The sequence below is a fragment of the Dipodomys spectabilis genome, unplaced genomic scaffold (assembly GCF_019054845.1).
Source record: "Dipodomys spectabilis isolate Male_0828 unplaced genomic scaffold, ASM1905484v1 ptg000092l, whole genome shotgun sequence".
In the NCBI taxonomy this organism is placed as follows: Eukaryota; Metazoa; Chordata; class Mammalia; order Rodentia; family Heteromyidae; genus Dipodomys; species Dipodomys spectabilis.
The window spans coordinates 5,111,028-5,124,732 of NW_024870769.1; the positions used below are offsets into that span (position 1 = coordinate 5,111,028).

Sequence of the window (13,705 nt, forward strand, 5' to 3'; positions counted from 1 at the left end):
TTAAACAAAAAATGCCTTGCCACTAAAATATTTTTTTTGAATTTTAATATTTTATTTAACAAATAATATCCAACATATACCAATGCAATATATTTCACTGAAAAATTGAGATATGTAATATTTTATAAATATTTGATAATTCTATATTTTTTGTATTACATTTCCATACTCTGGTGTATGTTTTTCAATTGCAACACCCCTCCAGTTGTTCTACTCATGTAGAACAACTTTCTTTTTCCCAAACTTTCAGCATTAATATTTTCTTGTTTTTATTATTTTCTCATCAGTATCCCCATTGTGGCATTTTAACATACAAACAAGAAAATTCACTATTGCTGGTACAGGGTTCAATACATTTTCAAAAATGCAAATGATTAGGCTGAGAAGTTGGTTCAGTGGTAGAGTGCTTGCCTCACATGCATGAGGCCCTGGGTTCAACTTCTCAGCACCACATAAGCAGAAGAAGCCAGAAGTGGCGTTGTGGCTCAAGTGGTAGAGCGCTAGCCTTGTGCTGAAGAGCTGAGGGACAGCGCCCAGGCCCCCCGACCGACAAAAAAAATTTAAATGCAAATGATTGTACTATGACTACTAACATAAAACATAAAATGATTAATATAACTTATATAATGTAAGTGATGTAAAGGTATTATATAATAATAAAGATAATGTGTTATGAAATTAAAATAATACAGCATTATTAAACCATACCATGAAACTGAAATGATGTAGCATTATTAAACTAAGATAATTAATATCACCAATATAAAATAGTAATATAAAATTATGCCACCACTCCCCACTTCCTTTCTAAAGAATGTATTCTTAGTAGTAACCCTCACCTAGGCCACTTTTGTGGCAACCAATGGACTGTTAGATGTCCCTAGGGTTCTGGCCACCTCCCAGCAGCCTCTGCTCTGTCTGGCCTACGGTTATGCCTGCCTATCCCCATCCCACTATAATTAGGCTTCAGAGAATGCCACTTGGCTGTCATGCCCCAATACATTTTAGACTGCAGGAGTCCACTTCTCCAGGTGGAAGCTGCCAGGTCTTTAGGCAATAATTATCTCCAACTCATCATTTGCATCAGTCCTGCAGAATAATGGGAAGCAGGGGTTGTTGCTCAAGCCTGAAAGCTTTTGTAGGTGCTGGATATCATGCTACAGTGACACAATCTGCTCTGAAGTGGTGTTCTTGAGGAGCCAAGGCTCCCCAAGCCTCTCTTTGTGCAGGCTTCACCTTGTTTAAAACTTGCCATGCCTTCAAAACTTCCATGTTTGTGGGGCCTGGGAAGTCTCAGGTGCCTCAGGAAGAGAAGTCTGGACGGATCTGGTTCTGGCACTCTGTGCCCTCATCTGCAAGGTGCAACAGCAGCTCCTGTGGCTCCTTCTTCTTCTCCTCTTCTCCTGGCCATTCAGCTGACACTCCTCTTTCTCCTGAAACAGTTCATCCAGGTCTGCCATCTGCTCCTTATAGAATGCAATGCTGTCTTCAGTGGTTGTGGTGTGTTCTGACTGACAGCTGGCTGCATCAATGTTGGAGGCCATCCACTTGATGCTGGCAGTCCACCTTGTTGTGCAGGTCATGGGTGACGTAGATTTTCAGCTTTTTCTTGGGTGCTTGTCTGTCTGCTCCCTCTCCCCAAACCTGTGCTTCCAGCTCTTGGAGAAGAGCGTCTGCCATTTCATCTTTATCTGGCAGTGGGCTGCCAGGTTAGCTAGGTACCCACAGTGGGCCTGCTGCTCCTGCAGCTGCTGGCTGAGCTTCTTTGATTCAGCAACAGAAAGCACTTAACGGTAAAAATCCCACGTGGTTTGTGGGTTGTCTATGGCCTCTGGGACAGTCATATCAGGTGGTATCATTTCCTCACCCTTTTCTTCTTTGCTCACTCCTTCACCTTCCCTATGGGAAAGCCAGGAAGCTCAGATGGGTCCCATAGCTTCACATGCTGGTGGTTTTTCAGGCACTTCAGGGCCCCTTGAAACTTTTGACTGACCATCTGGGCCTCCAGTTTTCTCTGCACCTGCTCCTGCTTCATCTGGTCCAGCAGCTGAGTGAGTCTGCCTCAGCAGGTGCTTGTGCAGGGCCTTCTTCTCTGAGGTCAGCTGCTGATTGACAGCCATGTGCTGTTCACAGGTGACTGCGCTCCTGCAGCTGGGCCAGACACTGGTTATGCACTTCCCGCAGATTCTGAGCCACTTGCCTCTTTAACTCGGTTGTCTCTTCCAATTCTCCTAACTTCTCCTTTAGCTGGTCCAGCTTCAACTGCAGATTGTTCTTCACTTGCTGCTCTGAGTGAAGATGCTGACAAGCTCCTCCTTCCCATTGATCACCCTGTGGAAGGCATGCTGCATCTTTGAGATCTCTGCTATGCACAATTGTACATCCCATGGCCTCAGGTTCTCTTTCCATTGTCTCAGTATGCCTGGAACTGTTGCCAGTCCCAGGCATACTGATTCCATACTTCCACCTGCTGCTCCAGGAACCACAGCTGCTCCTGCTGATCTAGATTCTGGAGACTGAAGCTCTGGTTTTCCTGGTTTTCCATAGATCATTCTACAAGTGGTAGGCCTTGGCCTTCAGCTGAGATGGCCCTGCAGATGCAACCGCATGTGGTGGCAGCTCTGTCAACTGCTTTTGCAATTCTCAGGTTGGTTTCTAGTTCAAACATCTGCCTCACCCCTTGTTCTTTTTCCTCTCTCAGTTGACTCATCTGCTCCAAGAGCTGCTTGACCTTGACATTCCACTTAGACATCTCCACCTTCAAGTCCTCTGCAATGTTGTCTTTCTGCAATCCTAATTGTATCACTTCTTCATGTTCTCTAGTTCTCTCTCCAGCCGGGTTCCACTCCTCCATTACTTTTTGTACCTGTTGATTACTATCTCAGTGTGGAGATTCACTAGAAAATTGAAGAAGGAGGACTTCTGACATGTTGGTATCAATTCCAGTGTAAGTGGAAAGGACACTGGTAGAGAAGGACCCAGGGGAGATGCTCAGGGTCAGTGTGGTCTTTGGTCTCACTGTTGGTTGATTTACAATCCCCAGTTGTGTTTATCTTGGGGTTACCTCCCTTTGTAATTTCTTTCTTTCTTTTTTTTTTCTTTTCTTCTTTCTTTTTTTTTTTTTTTTTTTTTTGTGTTAGCATTGGCAGGTCCACTAGGACAATTCCTCGGCAGGAATTCTTGCAGTAGTTTCTTGCCTGCAGCTAATTTTTATTCTCTTCTTTTTCTTTCTTTCTTTTTTTTTTTTTTTTTTTTTTGCTCAGACATCCCAGGAGTAGGACAGAGAAGTATGGGGGCCATATTCCAGGCTCTCTGAAATCACCTCTATTCTTGCAACACTACCAACTATTTCTACTTCCTACAGGATCTCTGAAATCACTCAGTCACCATACAGCACCTGTACCCTTACCAACTGCTGGTAGTAGTGTGAGTCAATACAATATGCTAGCATACTAGGCAGTATGAAATGTGGGCGTGGCCTAAATTCTTGTATCCCATTGGTCAGACAGAAAAAAGAATGGAAGGGGCATGGCTAGATCTTGTGATCTAAGCAGAATGGTTCCAGTCAAGACTCCTATTACCCCTCTCCCACCCAGGCAGGACCAGGACCAGCTCTAGCTGGGTGCCTTCACAGCTGTATTGGAGACTGTTCGAGACCATGACCTCCATCATGCACAACTGTGGTAACAAAGTGGTCCTAAGAGTATGATCTCAGGCTACTGCCTAGACTCTCAGAACCAGGATTGGGGGTGGGGGGAGTGGTAATGGGGTCATACCTCAGGTGGTGAGTGAGTGACAGGCAGCAGGGACACTGCATCACTTTACAACCCCTTTCCTCATTTCACAACTTGATCCTCATATTTTCATGTCTTAGAATTTGCCCACAATTTCACAGTCCTCCAGTCCTCCAGACTGTCTCAGTTCCACAACTCCCCCACTCCTTAGTGGAAAGTTCCTGGCCCTTGCAGTGTATCTGTCCTCTTCCCACCTGGATCCAGTCCTGAATCTACTTCCAAGCTATTGCTCCACTCACACCCCTAGTGTACCCTGTTATCATAAGAGAGAGCATTGTACACAACCAGCCTTCCTCTTAGGATTCCAGTCCAGGACTGGATCAGAAACTACAAGTTGCCAAGGACCTTGTAAGACCCAGTCAGTATGTTTGTGCTCCTCTCTCCCATCGCAACCCAACTGCAGCCCACTCAGTTCAGCTCTCTACAAAACCTTCTACCAGTAGACCTACTGATCACATTTTAAATGCTTAACAACCACATGTGTGATTCACTAGTGGCTATCACATTGGGCAGGCCTAGACATTCCATTAGTTTTCCTTGCTCCAAATAAAAAGATGGTGAAGCACAGGCAGCTGTGGTTAAAAGAGCAGAGACTCTCCCACCCCAGCAAGAACTTTTTCACTGATGCTTCCTTAAATCACTTCCCTGATGACCTATCACAGCATATGAGCCCCACTCCTACTGGGGAGAGGAGGGACAGCACCATTCCTTGTGTTAAGGTTTAAAATATGGGCCTACCAACCCAGTATACCTGCTCAACACTGGGTAGAGGGCCATGCACCCCTATGTGCAAAAGTAAATTGCCTTGGCGCGATCTCTGTCTCTTGTGTGTCTATTTTTTTTTTTTTTTAGTAACATCAGAGAGTTAATTTCTTGAGGGTCTCATTTCCACCCTGAGCGTTGCATGCTTCCAAAAACTGGGGGCTCCTCCAGCATCCTCAATCTATCTTGGAAATGGGAACCCCAGCTCCTTCTCCAGGGAGATGCATCCTGCTGCCCAGCTGCAGTAGCCCCAGGGCTAGAGCAGCCACTATTGACTTCCCAGATCAGCTAATGAACCCAAACTCTTGGGTTTGCCATTGTGGATAAAAGAGCTCTAAAAGCCAGGTGCCAGAGGCCCTGAGAGCAGAGAATCATGGAGCAAAGCCAGCTGGTGATTACAAAGCCCTGCCCTTCTGGGTCAGGGGCTGCTGCCGTTGCTCATGGATCTGCAGGCTCTTGGCTGCCTGGATGCTGTGACTGCTGCTGCCCACCAGCTTCAGCATAGTGTCTGAGGGGAGCACTGGACTGGAGCTGTCCAGTTGTCCCATTGGCTCTGCTGGCCCATGACAGTCTACATGTAACAGAACTTACCCAGGGAGCCTGGGGCTGCCCTGACATCCATAGTGAGGGATGACGGAACAGCGAGCCAGGCTATGGGAACCTACAGGCAAAGCCCCTTTAAGAATCTGTGATGTTTTTCCCATTAACATTCCTCTCTGGTTTTATGTACTTGGTCTGTGCTGTGGGATGTAGCATAAATTATCTGCCTTCAGCAAAACGAACAGATGAAATGCACAGCTGCCTGACAGCGCTTGTTAAGGCCATTAGCTGCTGTGATCACACACTACTGGAGATTGTCTGACTTTCTCCTATCTCAAGAAAAGTCCTTAAGTGACTCCAAATGCAGGAGTTAGCTTACCTAGTATGCCAAACAAGCCCAGTTTTTTTTTTATCATCATGCTTGGGAGTTAACTGATTAATGAAAACAATCCTGAGACTTTTTTGTAGGAGTGTATGTTCGTACCGGGACTTGAACTCAGGGCTTAAGCACTTTCCTTTAGATTTTTTGCTAAAGGTTGGTACTCTACTACTTGAGCCACAGCTCTACCTCCATGCAATATTTATTTTTAAAGAAAGTATCACCACAAATGAATACATTTTAGAATTACAAAAAGCCAGCACCATGATAGGATGAAACAAAATTCTTCTAACAGGGCCTAAGAAGATGATCAATATACATTCTTTCTTACATTTGAGAGTAGTGTGTTTGTCTGTGTGTGTATGCGTGCACACGTGCATGCACGCGTGCCTGTGCACACTTTATACTAGGCCTTGAACACAGGGCCTCAGTACTGTCCCTTACATAGTTTTCACTCAAGCCTGGCACTTTACACTTGAGCCACAGCTCCATTTCTCATTTTTTGCTAGTTATTTGCAGATAAGGGTCTCACAAGTTTCCTGCCTGGGCTGGCTTTGAACTGTAATCCTCAGAACTCAGGCTCCTCATTATCTGGGATTACTGGTGTGAGCTCCCAGTGCCTAGCTTGAGTAGTACTGTTTTATTAACACATTACAAAAACACCACAGCCCAACCCCTTAGTGCATCTAGATACTGACCATGTTGATTTGGTCTTCCCTGCTGCCATCATGTCTGCTTTCTACAAAATGGGTGATCTCTTTATTTTCCTGCATGAAGAAGATACTTTGAAAGGCCACAGGAAGTCATTGGCTTCTTTGAAGTGTTTCCAAGAGTATAGATCTCATGAATCAGATCTTTCATGCAAATACATTATTTACCAAGAGATCAAGCAAGCAAAGTGGTATCTGTCAAGGCAATTCACTTCTTATTGATTTTGCCATAACCACACATATAGATAAGTTCATTACCAACTTCAGGTTTGGGCCCTTCCACCCAATATATGCTTGCAGAATCCTGGATATGTTCATTGAAGCCTTGTTGACTTCATAACAGTGCCACTGAAGAGCTAGTGAAAGCCATGAATTTACAGCACATTTTCTGGTCCCCTCCATGGATATATCTCACCATGATGACAAATGACCATTTGGGTTCTACAGGTACAAAGAAGTTACCAGTCTTTCAAACCTCAGTGTTGTATATCTGAAGAGAGAAAGACACACAGACAGACAGACAGACAGACAGACATCCCTGGTGCTAATGCCTAGATTTTATTTTTGCCAGTCCAGGGCCTTGAACTCAGGGCCTGGGTACCATTCCTGAGCCTCTTCAGGCTCAAAGCTAATGCTCTACTCCTTGAGCCACAAAGTCACTTCCAGCTTTTTCTACGTAGTTTATTGGAGATAAGAGTCTCACAGATTTTTCTACCTGGGCTGGCTTTGAACTGTGATTCTCAGATCTCAGAGCCTCCTAAGAAGCTAGGATTGCAGACATGAGCCACAGGCATGGGGGGGGGGTAGATTTTTCATAGATAACCTTTTTGTCTTTCAAATCATCTTTGAGGCAAAATTATTTCTCACTTGTTTGATCTTTACTTTTTCAGCTCTGCAAAACACTTTGTTTTCTCTTCAGTATTGGTAATTAAATTCAGGGTTTCCAGTTTGTTAGGCAGGCTTGTTTTCTGATAAGGTCTCCACAGTGACCATGGACCACAATCCTCCTATCTTTACCTCCAGAGTTGCTGAGATTACAGGCATGTGATACCCTTCACCTTTTCTTAGAAGTTTTCAGGACAACAGGGCCTTCTTTTACTTCTTTCAGAACCCTCCATAATTCCAATTGGAAAAGAAGATCAATATACTTCTAAAATATACATACAAAGAGATAGTTTATTTAGATAAAATCATTCTTCAAATTTCAGTTTTCCTGCATTCTTTGCTTGCTCTATTTGAAATAGCCTGCCAAACCCCTCCTCCCCACCCCTCTTATCTTCCATGCCTCCTGGAAGAGCTTTTCATCCCTGCCCAACCACATACAGACCCTACCACCCCCACCTCCTTACCCTCACCTCCCTCCCACTTTCCAACTCAGGAAGTTTTCATTCTAGCTTGAGAAGAAATATGAATATCCAGGGCTGGGAAGGTGGCTCCGTGGTAGAGTGCTTGCCTTGCATGCACCAGGCTCTGGGTTCAATTCCTCAGCACCACACAAGCAGAAAAGGCTGGAAGTGGTGCCATGGTTCAAGTAGTAGAGCATTAGCCTTGAGCTGAAGAGCTCAGGGACAACCCAGGCCCCACGACAGACAGAAAAAAAAGAAAGAAAGAGAGAGAGAGAGACAGACAGAGACAGAGACACAGAGAGAGAGAGAGAGAGAGAGAGAGAGAGGGAAAGAAAGAAAGAAAGAAGGAAGGAAGGAAGGAAGGAAGGAAGGAAGGAAGGAAGGAAGGAAGGAAGGAAGGAAGGAAGGAAGGAAGGAAGGAAGGGAAGATAGATGACTATCTATCTAGCTGGATGTCTCACGCCTGTAATCCTAGCTACTCAGGAAGCTGAGATCTGAGGATCACTGTTCAAAGCCAACCTGGGCAGAAAAAGACTATGAGACTCTTACCTTTAATTAACCAATAAAAAGCCAGAAGTGGAGCTGTGGCTCAAATGGTGGAGCACTAGCCTTGAATAAAAAGCTAAAGGGAGAGAATAAGACCCTGAATCCAAGCCCCAATACAGGCAAAAACAAAACAAACAAAAAGCCAACAGGAAAATCTGTTCATTGCCTTTTGGTCTTTTTATAGCTTCTGCTAGGCTATTTTATATCTCTTTTCAACTAAACTTTGAATTCATTTCTTTTGCACTTCACACAGTTCCTAACCCAAAACGTTCGAGGTCGAAGGAGTGAGGCTGATGAATGCATTCATAGTTTATGTGACTCAGTTTCCTTGTCCATCAAATGAGTATATCCATCCTGCTTAAGTGGAGTTTATCATGCTATCAGATCAGATAATAAATACAAAAGTTTTCTGACAACGAAGATGTATTGCTCACTCACAGTTCCAAACATTGAAAAGTCCAAAATCAAGGCCCCAGCAAATCTGGCATCTGGTGAGGGCTCTCTGCTTCATGGAAGATGCCTTCCTCTGCCTTTGTATAAGGCAGGACAGAAAGGCTTCATCAAGCCTCTATAATAAGAGCACTAATCTTATTCATAAGGACAAAACCTTCTGACCTAAATATCTCCCCAAGGCCTCCCCTCTTAACATCATTGCATTGGAAATTAGGGTTCAGTGTGTGGATTGGGGGGAGGGGACACAGCCATGAGACCACAGTGTGTTGTGCATAGTTCATAGCCAGCAATTTAACATTATTTTTACCAAGAGCCTTAAAGTTGTCCTTTTATTGTTCTTATTTTCTAATTATACTTTCAATTAACATTCCTAAGGTAAAAGTGTTTTACAGTATTTTAAAGCAGCTTTACAGTTTTGCAGTATTTTAAAGAGCAACGGTGTTTAAACAGCATTTACAAAAAATAAAGTGTGAAGTAAAATCAACATGCAACAAAAAGCATGACAAAGCAAATTACTCCACAAAATACTACACAGCCGTTTCTAAACCACAAAAATTATTTTACGGCCCTGCAATAATAAACATGAGGAACGTTTAAATATAGGATTCAGATTAAGACATTTAGTGTCAAAATTATGCATCTAGTTTAACAGCATATGAAAAGGAAATATCTACTTACAAAAAATCAGACTGAAGCAAGGCAACGTACTAACAATCATTGCTAAGGAAGAAGAAAATAATGAACATCTTTTATTTCTTTTTTAATTTTTTTTGTGTTTTCCAAACATTGCATATTACTTTGAAAAATAAAAAATATGTTTATTACTTTGTACTTTCTGAATATTATATATAACTTTTAAAATAAGAAAGATAAACTTTGATCTGCATTTAAAATCCATATAAAATGTAAATTGTATCAGTTCATTATTGTATGCCACTTATTTTCTTAAATAAAAATGATTAAATTAGTTTAGCTTGTATTTCAAAGCAGTCCTTGTTAGACAACCAAGAAACTATTTAAGCCAGATTTCTTCTGCCTGTAGGAAAAAGTAACCTCGCTGGGCACCAGTGGCTCATGTCTGCAATCCTAGCTACTCAGGAAGCTGAGATCTGAGGATCTTGGTTCAAAGCCAGCTTGGTCAGGTATGTCTGTGAGACTCCTATCTCCAATTAACCACCAAAAAGGTGGAAGTGGAGCTGTCGCTCAAGTAGTAGAGCTAAGGTCTTCAGCATAAAGGCTCAGGGACAAACCCCAGGACTGTCACCAATAAAAGTAACCTCAATAGTTTCAAAACCAGTTAATAGAAAGGCATTTCTCTTTCTTTCAGCACAAAGGCTGGCTGAACCCACTGTGAGGTACTATCATCTAGCTTTGTAGGTGAGACTTAAATGCTAATTTTTTTAGAACTATTTCAGAAGCAGCCACTACCTCTCACTTTTGCTTCTAAGCCCTATTCTTCTCAACTAAAGATCTTTTGAAGGATTTATATTTGCCCAAGTGTTCAACAGGCTTAAACATTTTCTTAGATCCTCATTAAATGTTAAGGTTAACAAGTTTTTCTAGGGTAGTCCACTATACTAAATGTTTTTATACTGCAAAAAACTTTAAAAAGAACAGGAAGAAAATTGAATATCTATTATTTGTTTAAAAAAAAAATCTCATTCTAGGCTGGGAATGTGGCTCAGTGATAGAGTGCTTGCCTAGCATGCATGAAGCCCTGGGTTTGATTCCTCAGTACCACATACACAGAAAAAGCTGGAAGTGATGCTGTTGCTCAAGTGATAGAGTGCGTGTCTTGGGAAAAAGAAGCTCAGAGACAGAGCCCAGGCCCTGAGTTCAAACCCCAGGACTGGCAAACATAAAAAATAAAAATAAATCTCATTCTATCAAAACACATTTCAAACATTAGGGTTTTTGTATTACCTTTCATTTCCAAGTATTTTCCATGTACTTTTTTTTTGGTGTTCGTTTTGTTTTTGGCCTAGAGTCTCACTAGGTAGCCCAGATGGGTCTTGAACTCATGATCCTCATGCATTAGCTCCCTAAATGTTGGCATTACAGGAGTGCACTACCATATAAGGTTTTCCATGTAGTTTTAAAGCACATCTCTTTAGTAATACCTATAATGGTTAACTTAGTAGAGAGTAATCTTTACTGAGAAAAGAAATCCAGTCTTTGAATTTATTCCAAACCAAAAACTTCCTATTAGAACATTTGAATTTAAAAGAAAAAAAAACAAACTGTGAGATGCCTCACGTTTATAATCCCAGCTATGTAGAAAGTAATGGTAAGGGGTGTTCAAGTTCAAAGTCAGCACATGTAAAAAGCTCTCAAGACTCCATCTGAATAAACAGTGTGTTTAGTCACATCTGTGACTCTCAGTTATGAGACCAACATAGGTAGGAAGCTCTTGATTGGAGGCTAGCCCAGCAAAACCCAAGATTCTATCTAGTAGTAAAATGCTTACACACTTGAGGCTCTGAGTTTAAACCCAGAATCTGCAAACACAAAACAAAACACCTATTTTACATGACCATGTTAATTGTGCTTTTCATCGAAACTGTATACTCACTTCTAGTTGACCCAGATGCCATATCAAGTGCCCAAATCAGGTGAAGGACAAGAGCCTTTAGCGATGCTACTTAAAGAAAAGATAAAATGTGACAAAGCTAGACCAGAACTTATTCTGGCGAAATGCAGCATTTTCTTTACATGGATTACATTGGATGTATGCATGTATGTGTGTGTATGTATGGGTGGGCACATGCGCGAACCTGAGTACTGGTTCTGGGGCTTGAAATCAGGGCCTGGGCACTGTCCCTGAGCTTTTTTTGCTCACAGCTAGCACTCTACCACTTGAGCCACAGTTCCATTTCTGCACTTTTTGGCAGTTAATTGGAGATAAATCTCACATACTTTTCTGCTTGGGGTGGTTTTGACCCTCTATCCTAAGATCTTAGTCTCCTGAGTAGCTAGCATTACAAGCGTGAGACTAGTGCCTTGCTTACATGGGTTACATTTTATGAAAAGGAGAAACGGTGACGCGCTGACTAGACAACTTGTTCCTGCACAGTGGCTTGACTGTTTCATTTTTGGATATTCACCCTAACTTTTTGAGCAAAAATATGATTAAAATACAAAACCATGTATTACAATTCACAAGTGGGGAATTTAGAAGATACCAACTACAGGTAAGTGTCTAACTTTTTTTCTCCCTCTCTCTCCTCTCTCTCCTTCCTTTCTTCCTTCCTTCCTTTCTTCCTTTCTTCCTTCCTTCCTTTCTTCCTTTCTTCCTTCCCTTTCTTTCTTTCTTTCTTTCTTTCTTTCTTTCTTTCTTTCTTTCTTTCTTTCTTTCTTTCTTTCTTTCTTCTTCTTTCTTTCTTTCCTTCTTTCCTTCCTTTTGCACTGGTCCTAGGACTTTAATGCAGGGCCTGAGTATTGTTCCTTTTTCACTCAAGGCTGTTGCCACATACCTCCACTTCTAGATTTTTGCAGGCTAACTAGTGCATCTCATGGACTTTCCTTCCTAGGATGGTTTTAAATAGTGATCCTCAGACCTTAGACTCCTGAGTAGGTACAATTACAAGCATGAGCCACCAGCACCCAGCTAGTTCCTTCAAGGATAAAAAGTATAGCTATTCTACCTGTGTACCAGCATCTATCTAATACATGTCTGAATATTGTAGGTGTTCAATAAATGTTTGTTAAACTAGTGACACAGAAACATAATTGACTTATTGAAAAGCAATTGTCAAGTTGTGCCACACTGTAATAGGCATGGTGGCTAATTAGCTCAATTTATTAGTGCAAGAAATGCTCAATTCCCAGAAGAATCTTTTGGCCTGATTCTAGTCACAATTTCATACCGCATTCCAACAAGCCACCTTCCTATGAATATTACAGAATTAGACACACAGGATAAATAAATAGTTTAACATATTCATTGTTACTCAAAGATGGGTAATTTACAAGTTAACTGATATTAAATAAACCATGTATTGATTTGATATGAAATGTTCCAATATTTTAGAATTGGAGGCTTGGTTATTAGAGTAAAATAATGACATTAATTCCTGCTACTAAGCTAGAACAAATTAATCTTCAATCCTTGTGTCATTTTATTAGCACTAGAAAGTTTGCAAGAGTTTGACTTCTGAGGATAATTCTCTTCTTGTGCTTGCTATGAAAGGTCATTTAATTAGAAACCATTGACTTATAGACTTCTGTTTGCATATGTGTGTGTTTAAGAGAGAGACAGAGACAGAGTGTGCTGGTACTGGAGCTTGAGCTCAGGGCCTAATATCTTGCTTAGACTTTTCACTCAAAGCTGTGCTCTACTACTTAAGCTACATTTCCACTTCTAGTTTTTCACTGGTTAATTGAAGACTGTTGGGGATTTGACTGGCTAGGATCCTCAGATCTCAGCCTCCTAAGTAGTATAATTATAGACATGAGCCACTGGTGCCTAGAAAGACTTCCATTTTTTATAAGAAATTTCATAATTTCTTATAATTGCAGGCGTTGGTGGCTCATACCTGCAATCCTAGCTACTCAGGGAGCTTAGATCTGAAGATTGAGGTTCCTAGCCAGCATGGGACAGAGAAAGTCTGTGAGACTCTCATCTCCAATAAACTACTCAGAAAAGGCCAGAAGTATCACTGTGGCTCAAGTGGTAGAGCACTAAAGCTCAGGGACAGAGTTCAGGACCTGAGTTTAAGCCCCAGGAGTTGGGGGAAAAATAGATATCTTTTCTAAGGACATACAGATTTGAACTCAGGAAAATTGTCACTATATTCAAGATCTCACTAGCTTTAAAGCCGGACAGTCAACCAGCTTCTGTGTGCACATTTTCTCATTGCAAAAGTGAAGACAATGCTAGTTACTGCTTCACAGGGGGGCTATGTGAATAAATTGGTTAATGTTCTTAAAGCAGGGCTTAAGTGCTAAATGTCATCATTAGTGTGCATTGTATATCACTGCAATTATCTACCACCTTAAAATATTATGACTTGTAAGAGAATGCCTCTGTTCTGAAATATTTAGAAGTGGTTAAAAAAAAAGTTCAAGAAATTAAAGGGAAAAAAAGCCTGGGTTAAATTACAGTAAGAGAATGGGAAGTTTGGAATTTGGCACATTTTATCGCATGCTTCTTGAAATTATAACATGCTTCTAGAA

At 41.6% G+C, this 13,705-nt stretch overlaps 1 pseudogene; it reads right to left on the reverse strand.

The window, feature by feature from the left end:
* Positions 1–6,161: 6,161 nt before the first annotated feature.
* LOC122112107 overlaps positions 6,162–13,705 on the reverse strand; it is a 37,633-nt pseudogene continuing 30,089 nt past the window's right edge.